Below are 14,778 nucleotides of genomic sequence, written 5' to 3'. Positions count from 1 at the left end.
ATGTATGAGTAAACCTATTTTCCCACATCCTCACCAACATTTATTGCTACATGTATTCTTGATAATTGCCGTTCTGACTAAAATAAGATGGAATTTCAGTGTAATTTTAATTTGTACTTCTCTAATTGCCAAGGATATTGAACATGTTTTCATATATTCGTTGAACATGTATATTTTTCTGTGAAGTGCCTATTCAGTTTCTTTGCCCATTTATTGATTGAGTTAAATCATCCTATTCACAGCAGCCTCAAAAATAAATAAATAAATAAATAAATAAATAAATAAATGGAATATTTGGCAATCTGTCTAACAATAGAGGTTAAAGATCTATACAATTAAAAACTATAGAACAGTAAAGAGAGAAATTGAAGAAGACCCTAGAAGATGGAAAGATCTCCCATGTTATTGGGTAGGCAGAATTAATATTGCCAAAATGATCATCCTACCAAAAATGCTATACAGATTTAAAGCAATTCCTATTAAAATTCCAATCATGTTCTTCATAGGAATAGAAAAAGCAGTCATGAAATTCATTTGTATAAACAAGAGGCCCAGAATTACCAAAGCAATCCTTAGAGAGAAAAATGAAGCAGGAGGCATCACAATACCAGAGCTTAAACTATACTACAGAGCTATAGTAACAAAAACGGCGTAGGATTGGTACAAACACAGACATGGAGAACACTGGAATAGAATAGAAGACACAGAGACAAACTCACATAAATACAGTTATCTCATAAGACACAAGATGCCATAAACCCACACTGGAGAAAAGATAGTCTCTTCCACAAATGGTGCTAGGGTAACTGGAAATCCATATGTAACAGAATGAAATTTAACTCCTAACTCTCACTGTGCACAAAATCCAACTAAAAGTGAATCAAGGAAAAAGGCATTAGGCCAGAAACTCTGTGTCTACTAGAAGAAAATGTAAGCCCAATCATTCATCATGTCAACAAGGGACCAAAAAACACAAGAAGAAAAATCAAGAATCAACAACAACAACAAAAACAAAAACAATCAATAACTTCAAGAGAGAGCCTACAGAATGGGAGAAAATCTTTTGCCACCTGCTCCTCAAATAGAGCATTAATATCCATTATATATACAAAGCTCAAAAAGCTTAACAATGCAACCATTTTCTATGTTGCAAAGGTCCTAACATCAGCTTCTAATACATGAGCTGATAGAATTTCATTAGGTTGCATTACTATGTAATATTTGCTTTTAGAGCATGGAGTATATTTCATGGCTAGGCCAGAGTAGCTAATTACACTCTGATTTGGGGTTGGATTCTTCACAGGTGCAGGAGGATGTCAATCTCTGCCATAACATCCCTGTCATGATCTTTGGCACATGGCCTCTTGTCTCCACCTCTGTCACCTGTCACCCAGGAAGTCCCCAGGCTGTAATCTCATCATCTATCACAGCCATACCTACAGTACAGTTTCAGCTTCTCCACATGTAATATCGATCCTCCAGATGTTCTTAAAAATGTAATTAAATTATGCTGCTTTTCAATGAGTAAAATTTACTCTGAGAAAAAATTATGATAACTCATATTTTAATGTTTAAAAGCACAAAGATCATAAAATGAGAAAAAAATAATACCCTATAGCCAGGTATCAAGTGACATATGTTGAATAAAGTAGTGTTTTAGTAAATACAGATATTTTAGATTGAGCAAGCATGTCAGTCAATGGAACAATGTCAGAATCATGAAGCATTAGATAAAGTATTGTGCTTTGCAATAAAGATAATTTATTTAAAGAATTAATTTTAAAAGACTAAAATTATGTGAATTCTCTTCCCATTCTAGCAAGTAGGGGCCTCACTAAAGGTTCACAGTTAGCTGCATCTGCACAGTAGTTTAGATGCTGAAAGAGAATTTACTGTGCAATGAACATTATTATATCCTTGCTTTCATTTTATAAGTAGGCAGTTTTCATTACAATTTTAAAATGTTTGAAGGTTGACAATATAATAATGAAACTTAAATATTAACTGTTAAAATGTTGCTTCATTTTTCTTTTGAAAGTGTGGAATATGTTACCAGCTAAAGGTAATATATAGGAAAATATGGCTCTCCAAACATTATTTGGCTCTCCAATTGCCAAATAATAAGATCTCCATTCACTTCAGACTAGTCAAAATAAAGCAAAGCAGCATTTTACTTATTTCAGAAAATATAAGGTGCATATAAATAAATCAATAATAAATGCATAAATTGATAATAATTATAAATTTTATTCTGTGTAAGAATGATTATACCCATAATATACTGTCTATGCTTGGAAGGAAAAGAAACTAAAGTTTGAACTTGCCATTTCCTACCAGTTGTTAGTGTCTCACTCTTCAAGTCAATGTATTCCTTCAATATAGTGTTAGCAAGACATGCACACCAGTATAGTTACATATATCATGAACACATAGATCCACATGCATCCCCCCACATAAATCAAAATGGAGATACTCTCTCTCTCTCTCTCTCTCTCTCTCTCTCTATATATATATATATATATATATATATATATATATATATACACACACACACACACACACACACACGAAGACTCATATAGGAATATATGCCACATGCATACACACATGAATGCAGATGTGTGTGTACAACTGTATACATGCATTGGTATATAAGTCATACACACACAAAGATACACAAATACACATATATGCTAGCAAGGGAATGCATGAATGTATTCTTATATTGATATGTATAAAACATACACAAATTGAGTTTTCTCTCGATTCTAAACCAAGCCAGAACAGCACAGCTTGTGTTGGTAGTGCAAGACATTTGGTTTAATTTTTGCCCATTCTGCACCTCCTTTAAAACAAAGGATTTGAGAGTCCAGCCTTATATCTTGTTTAGGGAGGCAGTAAGGTAAATTTAGACACCTATAGAGAGACATTCTAGTGTATTTAATCCTCTATCCTGCTTCAGACATAAAGTAAGACTAAAGATTAACTTGTATTCCTTAAATGCTATAAAAACATATATTTTGAGTAGGAAGACTGTCAGCTGAGATCAGCAGAACTCTGTTCCCCAAGGGCTCAGAGGTCACTATTGCACAGGGCCAGGCCCCAGCACACTGGCCATCATGACAGATTTTATGGTTTGGATGTGAGGTTTCCCCTAAAATCTCATGTTTGAGACAATGCAAGAATGTTCAGGATGCAAGAAAATATTGGGGTGCCCCAATCCCATCAGTGAAATGATCACCTGATGGGATTAATTGAGTGGTGACTAAAGGCAGGTGGGGTATGGCTGGAGGAAGTGGGGCATTGGGGGCATGGCTTTGGAATATAAATTTTTTATCTGGTGAGTGGATTCTCTGCTTACTGATCATGTGAGCTGCTTCCCTCTGCCACACTCTTCCTCCATGATGTTCAGTCTCACCATGAGCCCCAAGGAATGAAGTCTTCTATGTATGGATTGAGACCTCTGAAAATTTGTCCTCCACTAAAATTGTTCTGATCAGATCTTTTAATAGCTGCAGCGAAAAAAAATTGACTAAAACAGAAATTGTTACCAAGAAGTGGGGTCATTGCTGTGATTGACCTGACCATGTGGTTAAGAATATTTTGGAGCTTTTGGAATGGGTTGGAGGAATTTTGAGATGTACAGCAGTACAAAGTGGAAATGCTTTAGAATGTTGTAAGCTGAGCTTAATGGCTGATTCTTAATGGGAGCTGTGAAGACCAGAATGATCAAAGGTCTTTGGACAGTGAAGTCAGTGCTCAAGATGTTTTAGAGGAAAAGGAGGACACTATTGGTAATTGGGGTAGAGGCCGTTTATGCTATTTTCTGGCTGAGAAGTTTTCTGTATTTTGCCTGTGTCCTGAGACTTTCTGTGAAGATGATTTATGTATGTATGTATATATGTATGTATGTACGTTTTGTACACAAATGGAGCACAGCTCTTAATTTCTGTTGTTGTACATGATGCAAAGTCACACAATTTGTGCAATTATAAACATACATAGGATAATAATGGCTGTCTTATTCCACAGTCTTTCCCATATCCATATCTTCCCCCCCTCCCACTGCCCTATCCAGAGTTCTTCCATTCTTCTCTTGCCCTCTCTCCTGATTATGGATCAGCATTCACTATCAGAGAAAACACTTGCCCTTTGTTTTGTTTGTTTGTTTGTTTGTTTTTGGAATTGGCTTACTTTGCTTAGAATGATATACTACAACTCCAACATTTACCTGCAAATACCGTGATTTCTTTTTAAGGCTGAGTAATATTCCATTGTTTATATATACCCCAGTTTTTTTATCCATTTAGCTATTGAAGGGCAACTAAGTTGGCTCCATAGTTTAGCTATTGTGAATTGAGCTACTATAAACATTGATGTGGCTCCATCACTGTAGTATGCTGATTTTAATGTTGGTTGTTCAAAACATTACATAGTTCTTGATATATCATATTTCACATTTTGATTCAAGCGGGTTATGAACTCCCATTTCCTTTGGGTTTATACCAAGGAGTGGGATAGCTGGGTCAAATGGTGATTTCATTCCAAGTTTACCATGGAATCTGCATACTGCTTTACAAAGTGGAAGTACCAATTTCCAGTCCCACTAGCAATGTATGAGTGTGCCTTTTCTCCCACATCCTCACCAACACTTATTGTTACTTGCATTCTTGATAATTGTCATTCTGACTGGAGCAAGATAAAATCTTAGAGTAGTTTTGATTTGCATTTCTCTAATTGGTAGAGATATTGAACATTTTTTCACATTGATTGATTGTATTTCTTTTTCTGTGAAGTATCTTCTCAGTTCCTTAGCTCGTTTATTGATTGGGTATTGGGGGTTTGTTTGTTTGTTTTGTTTTGTTTTGTTTTGTTGTTGTTGGTGGTGGTGGTATTCAGTTTTTTTAGTACTGTATATATCCTGAAAATTATTGCTGTATCTGATGTGCATGTGGTAAAGATTTTCTTCCATTCTGTAGGCTCTCTCTTCATGTTACTGATTATTTCTTTTACTGAGAAGAAACTTTATAGTTTGAATCCATCTTAATTATTGATTCTTGGGTTTTCATTTATTGTGCTTTAGGAGTCTTGTTAAAGAAGTTGGAGCCTAATCCAACATGATGAAGATTTGGGCCTAATTTTTCTTCTATTAGGCATAGGTTCTCTGGTCTAATTCCTAGGTCCTTGATCTACTTTGAGTTTTGTGCAGAGTGAGAGATAGGGATTTAATTTCATTTCGCTACATATGGATTTCCAGTTTTTCCAACATCATTTGTTGAAGAGGCTAGGTCTTGTGATGCCTTCTGCTTCACTCTTCTTGCTAAGGATTTCATTGGCTATTTTGTGTCTCTTATCTTTCCAAATGGATTTCATGATTGCTCTCTCTATTTCTATGAGGAACGTTGTTGGAATTTTAATTGGAATTCCATTAAATCAGTATATCTCTTTTGGTAGTATGTCCACTTTGACAATATTAATTCTACCTATCCAAGAACAAGGTAGATCTTTCCATCTTCTAAGGTCTTCTTTAATTTCTTTCTTTAGTGTTGTATAGGTTTTCCATCTCTCTTTTTTTTTTTTTTTAGGTTTATTCCAAAGTGTTTTTTTATGCTATTGTGAATGGAGTAGTTCTCCTAATTTCTCTTTCAGGGGATTCATCACTGATGTACAGAAATGCATTTGATTTATGGATATTGATTTTATATCTTGCTACTTTGCTGAATTCTTTTATTAGTTCTAGAAGTTTTCTGGTGAGGATTTTTTGGATCCTCTAAGTATAAAATCATATCATCAGCAAATAGTGATAGTTTGAGGGTTTTTTTTCCTATTTGGAGCCCTTTAATTTCTTTCATCTGTCTAATTGCTTTGACTAGAGTTTTAAGGACTGTGTTGAATAGAAGTAGTAAAAGAGGGCATCCCTGTCCTGTTCCAGTTTTTGGAGGGAATTTTTTCAATTTTTCTCCATTTAGAATGATGTTGCCCTTGGGCTTAGCATAGATAGCCTTTACTATGTTGAGGTATGTTCCTGTTATCCTTAGTGTTTTGAATATGAAGAGTGATATATTTTGTCAAATGCTTTTTCTGCATTTATTGAAATGATCATGTGGTTTTTATCTTTATATCTATAGATGTGATGAATTATGTTTATTGATTTCCATATGTTGAACCAACTTGCATCCCTGGGATTAATCCCACATGATCATGGTGCATGTTTTTGTATGTGATTTGCCATGATTTTATTGAGAATTTTTACATCTATGTTCATCAGGGATATTGGTCTGAAATTTTCTTTCCTTGATGTGTCTTTATCTGATTTTGTATCCAGATGATACTAGCCTCATAGAATGAGTTTGGAAGGGTTCCCTCCTTTTCTAGTTTGTGGCATAATTTGAGGAGTATTGGTATTTATTCTTCTTTGAAGATCTTGTAGAACTCAGCTGAGAATCTTTCTAGTCCTGGGCTTTCTTGGTTGGTGGGCTTTTGATGGTGTCTTCTATTTCATTACTTGAAATTGATCTGTTTATTTGTGTATGTCCTCCTGATTCAGTTTGAGTAGATCATATGTCTGTAGAAATGTGTCAATGTCTTTGAGATTTTCTATTTTATTGGAGCATAAATTTTCAAAATAGTTTCCAATTATCTTCTGTATTTCAGTAGTGTCTGTCATGATATTCCTTTTTCATCATGAATTTTAGTAATTTGAGTTTTCATTTCAAGGATTTCTGTTTGGTTTGTTTTTCAGAATCTCTATCTCTTTATTGAAGTGATCTTTTGCTGCCTGTGTTTGTTCTCTTATTTTATCCTTTAAATCGAATATCATTTTAATTATGTGCATTCTGAACTCCTTCCCTGACATTTCCTCTACTGTGCTGTCAATGAATTCTATTCTTGTAGCATCTTGGTTTCTTTGGGGTGCTTTCTTCACTTGTTTCTTCAAGTTGTTCCTGTGTCTTCCCCTCTTGAAGTGCAGATCCAAGGTATTACATTTTCTATCCTATAGACTTATAGTGTCCCTGAATGTTTCTAATACCTTGCCTTTAAGGGTGAGATCAATATCAACAGCACACAATGCAAATAATGTGTGGCCTTAAACCAAATAGCTCCTATTAAGACATTTACAATTTTGTCACAATAAACACAAATGATATGTTCAATTATTATCTACAATGTAAACATTAGGTTTGAAAAAGGGTCTACAGTTCTACTACTGGACAAATAGAGAAATGGGGTGGTGTAGGATGAGATGTCTATGAGGCAGGAGGTGATAGTATAGAGGTATTAGATCATAGGAAGCATGAAAGAAGAATCAAAAGAAGTTGACTGTTACCAGGAGAAAAGAGAGAACGAGACTGGGCATCCAGATAAGTGAAAGAAAAATATATATGGGGAGGAAAAGTTAAAAAGAAAAAGGAAAAATGTAAAAATGAAACAATATACAACAAACCTGAACTATACTACTCCAACATCCCAGAACTCAGTAGCCTGATGCTTGAAAAGTACTTGGTTTCCCAAATGTTGGGGATTCGAGGGTGGGAAATGAGAGAAAAAAAATCTCAAAGGAAAATAGAACAATAGTTCAATATCTTCCCTGATCCCTTCTCATCGAATACATGGGGATGTCTGGAGTTTGCTGGTATCTTCACCCTCAGGATGGTGAAGGTTACTAGGGTGGGAGGGTTAGTCTTGGAAGTGGAACTCTTGGAGGTGGGGTACAATGATTAAAGGTCCCTGTTGGAAGACTGACTGCACCCCAGGAATCTCCTTTGGGATCCACTCTTGTGATGTGAAAGCCTGGTTTTAGCCCCTTACATCTCCTGTGGACCCCGCAATTCCTGGTCTCTAATTTAGTCTTTAAATTGTATCTCTCTTAATTAATACCTACTCCCTCTACTGGGGAGCTGGACTAGGTCCACACAGGCGCAGGAGGTCCAGAGCAGCCTTGAAGCTCATTTTTAAAGCAATGGACTTCTTAATCTGGTAAAAGAAATTTCTACAAAGCATAGCATTCAGAACTTGGCCTGGATATTGCTAGCAGCTTTTATCCAAATTTATTGTGATAATCAGGAGCAGAAAGAAGAACAGAAAGATTTGAAAAACTTGAATTTAAAAGGCAAGATTAAAACTGGAGCTAAGAAAGTTGTAGTTGTTCAAGACTTACTGTCACTAAAGAAATGCTAAAGACTTTGCCTAGAGACATTAAGATAGATGGCTTGAGGACATCCCAGGAATTGGCAAGACCACACCCATCTCAGACTCAAGAAAGTAAAAGTAAATGTCATCTTGAGAAGAGACCAGTGGGGCATGCTTCTTGCACAAGGGAGGCTAGGATTTTTTTCTACATACTCAGCTCTCCATGTACTCAGATGCTGATACTTCCAGGATCCCTGGAGTCTATGCTACTGTTCAGGAGGTTGGTAGAAGCTGGTGTCAAACACTTAGTGCTGATTCTGTAGGAATGCAGGATGCTGGAACTAGGGGGTCATGGAGACTTCCATTAAGATTTCAATGGAAGGATTGGGAGGCCATGCAAAGTACCACAGGGTCAGAGGCCCTGCAGACAGCCAGCACCTGAGAGAACAATGTGTGGAGATTTGAGGAGGAAGCCAAAGCTGCAGTGGAGACCCCCAAGATTAAGAAATGCCAGTAATAAAGGACATCATCCTAGGAAAGTTGCAGGAATTGAGCAGAGTCAAGCAACAGAAAGGCCACTTGAGCTGCAACCAACATGGCCACAGAAGCAGAGCCACACAAGCCCTTTGGAGAAAACAACAAGATGCAATGTGCCCCATATGCTACATATGGAACTACAGGACTTGTTTGCCCAGCTGGGTTACGGTCTTCTTTTGGAACTGTCTCTTCATTCTATGCCCCTAATTTTGTGAATGGAAATGTTTACTGTGTACTTTCATATATTGAATACATGTAAATTGCTTTTAATTGTATAGGAGCTCACAATACCCAAGATTGCCTTGAGCCTCAGAGAAGACATTGAACTTGGACTTGAACTGCTGAGACTATGGAGACTCTTGGAAATTGACTAAATTTATTTTCCATTGTCAGGTGAGTATGAGCTTTAGAGAACCAGGGACAGAAGGTTATGGTTTGGATGTGAGGTGTCCCCCAGAAGCTCACAATTGAGACAATGTAAAAGGGTTCAGAGAAGAAATGATTGCATTTACAAGAGCCTTAACCCAATCAGTGAATTAATCACCTAATAGAATTAATTGAGTGGTAACTGAAGGCAAGTGGGGTGTGGCCAGAAGAGGTAGGGCTTTGAGGTCATGGCTTTGGGGTATATATTTTATATCTGGTGAGTGGAGTCTCTGTGTCTGCTTTCTGATTATCATGTGGGCTGCTTCTCTCTGCCACACTCTTCCTCCATGATGTTCAACCTCAGCCCCAAGGAATGGAGTCTGCTGTCTATGGAGTGAGACCTCTGACCATGAGCCTCCAAATAACTTTTCCTCCTCTAAAATTATTCTGGTCAGATCTTTTAGTATCAGCAGAGAAAAAGCTAAATAAAACAGCAGACAGCAAGCAAGACACACAATATAATGGATAAGTCCTGACCCAAGATACACATACAAATGAGAAAGAGAAATTAGTGAAGAAAATTAAGAAAAGAAACCACAAAGAAGAATAAAGTGTTCATAGACTAAAACTGAAAATGTATGTTCCAAAAGAATGCCAGATAAACGTGCAAAATTGTTCCAGGTTAGCAGGAAAGGCCTTTCAGCCTCTTGCTCTGAAGGAGTTGGTGATTTTTCTCTCTGAGTGATAAAAATATTTCTCCCCTGCTAGTTCTAAGTGTAATGAGAAAAGATAAAAATAAAAATTTAATTTTAAAATCCCATTCATAAGCACGCTGAAAAGAATTTTTCCCTCATAATACTGGCAATATGCATTTGCAAAAGGAAAAAAACAGATAAAATCTTCTATGTGAACTTTGTAAGCCTTATTTATTCAATGAAATAATTTCCAGGAAAAACAAATTTAAATCAATAAGGATTGCGTATAAAAGCTTAAAGATATTTTGTTAAAAACTGTTTAAAAGATGATTTCAATTTTTATCAAACTTTCAAGACACTTAACACCCTCACTCTTAAAGTGCCTTCCTAATGGCACCCATTTTAATGATTTATGTAATTTGAAGTGGTTATTTTCCATACTTCATTACTTTCCCCCAAATGATCATTGATTTGATAATTACTTGATATTTTAAAGCCTGAAGACATAATGTCCTTGAAAATGTTTTAAATGTCTTGTTCTAAGAAAAAAAATAAATTACATGAACTTAGAGATGATTTATTTTTTTCAAGAAAGATAAAGATCATTTTATTTTATCTTAATCAGAATGATTTAGGTACATATCTTACGGAAGAAATCAACATATAGCTTATTAACAGACCATAAATAAGGCATTTCCTCTGACAGAATGCAAATATTCTTGCATTTTTATTAAGATGACTCAGAATTATCTTTAGACAACATGTCACTAACTGGTTCCCCAGTTTCTCTCTTACTACTCTGATATGTGATTTTGTTTGCATTAAATGAGCTGACATTTAAATATGAAAGTTTAACTGTAATTTCCATTAGTGAGTGTTTGTGTCACTTATTTACATGTAGGTCTTATCCTTCACACTTGTGTAAGAATTGAATCAAGCTATGGTTTGTATACACTATAAAAGACAGTTTTTATATAAGCAAATACAAAGCACTTGAGTATGTTATAGGAGATGCATATTCTTTAATCTGAAGAACTTGAGATTTTTGATGGGGTAAGGGGGAAAAATAAATTTTTGCAGAAAGTTGTGCATCACTATAGTTGAATTAATATATATTTGATGGTCATCTTGTAGTTTAGAATAAGGAAAAATATCTGGGATTTTTCTTGGGAAATGCTGGTATACAATAAATCAGTTCTCTTCAAAAAATTATGTATTCCCATTTTATGTTCATATTTTATTTGTTTTTAAATGTTTTGTTAGTGTATTATTGTTATACATAGTAGTGAAATTCATTTTGACATAATCATACATATATAGAATACAATTGTTCCATTTTCGTACCCAGTGCTTCCTTTATCCCTCCCTTTCTTCCTCCCTGTTTACTCTCTTCTACTGGTCTTTCCTCTATTTATTTGTTGTTTTATTTTAGTTGGTGCTTTAAGATATACATAAAGGATAAATTCACTGTGGCATATTCATATAAGTGCATAGCATCGTTTGGTTCATTTTCTTATCCGTTCCTCCCTTTTCTGTTCTTCCTCCCTCCCCCCTTATCCCCTTCCTTTGCTCCATTGATTGCTCTTCTGTTTTCATGGGCTTCCACTTTCTCCCCCCCAACCCTTATTTTGTTCTAGCTCCCACACTTGAGAGTAAACATTCACTAGTCTGGTTTACTTCACTTAGCATGATGCTTTCCAGTTCCATCCATTTATCAGAAAATACCATAATCTCATTCTTCTTTATCCCTGAGAAAAACTCCATGTGTATAAGTACCACATTTTCTTTATCCATTCATCTGATGATGGGCACCAGGGTTGGTTCCATAACTTGGCTATTTGGGAATTACACTGTATAAACATTGATACTCCTGTATCACTATAGTGTGCTCATTTTAGTTCTTTTGGACAAATGCCAAGGAGTGGAATAGCTGAGTCATATGGTGATCCCATTCCTAGTTTTTCGAGGCATCTCCATACTGCTTCCCATAGTGTTAGTACTAATTTGCATTCCCACCAACAGTGTATGAGCATACCTTTTCCCCCACATCCTTGGCAGCATTTATTATTATTTGTATTTTTGACAATTGTCATTCAACTGGAGTGAAATAAAATCTTAAGGTAGTTTTGATTTGCATTTCCTTGATTTCTAGGAATGTTGAACATTTTTTCCTATATTTGTTGTCTATTTGTATTTCTTCTTTTGAGAAATGTCTGTTTAGTTCTTTGGCCCATTTCTTCATGGGGTTATTTGTTTCTTTGGTGTTAAGTTATTTATATATTCTGGATCTTAGAATATAGACTTTAAAAAATTGTCAGACTTTCTTGTCTTTTCTTTTTTCTTTTTCTTCTCTACTATGATTTTTTTCTTGGTTTGCATTTCTGTCTTGTGCATGCATGAGTCAGTTCTGAAAGAAGAAATGAGTATAGCTCCTTCACAGATATCATCTGTGACTCTTTACCAAAATAAGCATGTCATATGCAGCTCAGCAGATCTCAAGTATTGTACCTGTCATTAACATATGCAAAATAGTCTATAATTTTATTATGCACAAGACACAAAGCTAGTTTTTCTCCAATGCATTAAAAATTTCTAATATTAAAAAAACACTAAGTTGTCGTTTAAAAGAATAAAAACAACTTATTGATCTAATGTTAGCATTTATTATTATTATTATTATTATTATTACTATTACTATTATTTGGAAGCTGGGACTGAACTCAGGGGTGCCTAAGCACTGATCCATTTTATTTTTTAATTTTGTGATGGGGTCTTGCTAAATTGCATAAGACCTTGCTAAGTGGCTGACACTAACCTTGAACTTGTGCTCTTCCTGCTTCAGCCTTCCAAGTTGCTGGGATTACAGGTGTGCACCAACATACCCAGCTAATATTAGTTTCTTAAAAGTCAAATTTTATATGGTTTATAGATACATTAATTCAAAGCAGAGAAAGTGTTCTACTCAAATGGCTTAACTCTTCTCTTTTGAAGAATTTTGACTCCAAAAATTTGACTATGTTTCCCAAATAACTGAAATAAGACAGAGTATAACAGTCTAATGAAAGTTTTTAATTAAGAAATACAAAGGTGTTTTTGTGCTCTGTTTTGTGCTTTGCTTGTTTTTTATATCAACAGAATTCAGCTCCAATACTTCAGATGGAATTTACACTCTGATCATTTCTGTCAGTAGCAGATCAGATCAGAAGAGCAGGGTTCCAGTTCCCAGAAAAGGGACCTGAAACCAGGTGAGCAGTGGGTACTCCCCAGGTGTCTGCTAGGGAAGGCGCAAGGCAGGTTGCCAGGAATGGTGGGTGTCCTTTCTCACGGGCGATCTGTGTGGCTTTATGGTCCTGCTCCACAACTCAGAGTTGAGAATGAAGTAGAAACTGCTCTAGCCTGGGAGCTGGGAGCACCTGAGAGAATCCTGGCCCACCTTGCCAGCAGGTTTCTCTCTGCAGTGAGCTCATCCAACCTCCATGGCTCCTACTGTCAGAGTAGGTGTGGCAGTTTAATAAAAGGAGCCTGGAGAATCACACTTAAAAACAGTTGTTTTCTATAATATGAGAGAATTCCAGGCATGGGATTATAAACATCAAGGGACACACAGTCCAAGGAGCAATGTAACCACTGAGGAGGCAGGATTTCTTCATCAGACCCTGTCACCTCCAATGCATCCCCACTTAGGAATGCTTAGAGGTAGGCTCTCAATAAGCGATGAGATATTCACAAAATATACCTCTGACAAGGGGTTAACATCTAAAAAAAAATGAGAAATTCAAACAATTTAACAGCAATAATAATAATAATCTGATTTAAAATAGGCAAAAGATCAGAGTAAACACATCTCAAAAGAAAACATGCAAATGAACCACAGCTGTATGAAAATAATAATCCTTAATGCCACTATTTAGTAGGAAGGCCCAAATAAAAACCACAGTTAAACATCACTTGGCTCCACTGAGAAAGGCTGACCTTAAATAATAATAACAACAACAACAACAAATGATGGTGAGGATATGAAAAAAAACAGAACTTTTATATAATGTTGGTGGGAATGTAAAGTAGAACAGCCACTATGGAAAATATTATTCAAGTTTCTCAAAATAATAAAAATAAAACCATATGATACAGCAAAATAATAAAGATAAAACTGTATGATCCATAAATTATATTATGTATGTGTGTGAATGTACAGTTGCTGAATAATATAGTTTCATATACATACACATGTGTGTTCACATACACATATATGTGTCCAAACTATATGAAGCCAGTGTTTTGAAAAGATATCTGAACTTAGTGTTTATTGCAGCACCACTAACAATAACCAAGATAGAGAATCAACATTAGTGTCCATCAGTGAAAGAATAAAGAAAATGTGGGATATATACACAAGGGAACACTATTCAACCATTAAAAATAATGAAATTGACATGTTTGGCAACATGGACAGATCTGGAGTTGGTAACGTTAAGTGGAATAAGCCAGGGCAGAAAGAAAATGGCCACGTGATTTTACTTATACAGAATTTTAAAGAGGTGAACTCATAGAAATAGAGAGTTGTATAATGGTCACCAAAGGGTGCAGGGGCACAGGGGAAGGATTGGGGGAAACTAGTTAACCGGTGCAGAGTCATAGTGGTGTCTATCATACAAAAAGGGAATGAAAGGTAACAATACAGTATTGTATCATTCAAGACAGCTAAAAAGTGATTTTGAATGTTTTGTCTAAATGTTTGCATGGCTGCAGCCACGGCTCCTGTGCAATCCCAGGACAAGGGTTAGTGTTTGCAATGATAGGTCACATAAATGTCCTGAACTTATCATCATGCAACGAGTCCATGTGCCGAAACATCACACTCTACCCTATAAAGATGCACAATCCTGTCAATAACAAATAAATAAGGTGCTCACTAAATTGAATACTTGTTGAATGAATCAACTTTTTAATCAGACATAAGAGTTAGAGTTGAAGCAGTGAATCCTAGCTTTGCCTCTAACAAATCATGGAACACTATGCATGTCACTTGATTCTATGCATTTATTTATTT

Source organism: Urocitellus parryii, chromosome 9, assembly GCF_045843805.1.
Source record: "Urocitellus parryii isolate mUroPar1 chromosome 9, mUroPar1.hap1, whole genome shotgun sequence".
In the NCBI taxonomy this organism is placed as follows: Eukaryota; Metazoa; Chordata; class Mammalia; order Rodentia; family Sciuridae; genus Urocitellus; species Urocitellus parryii.
Note: the sequence above shows the minus strand (reverse complement) of the source record.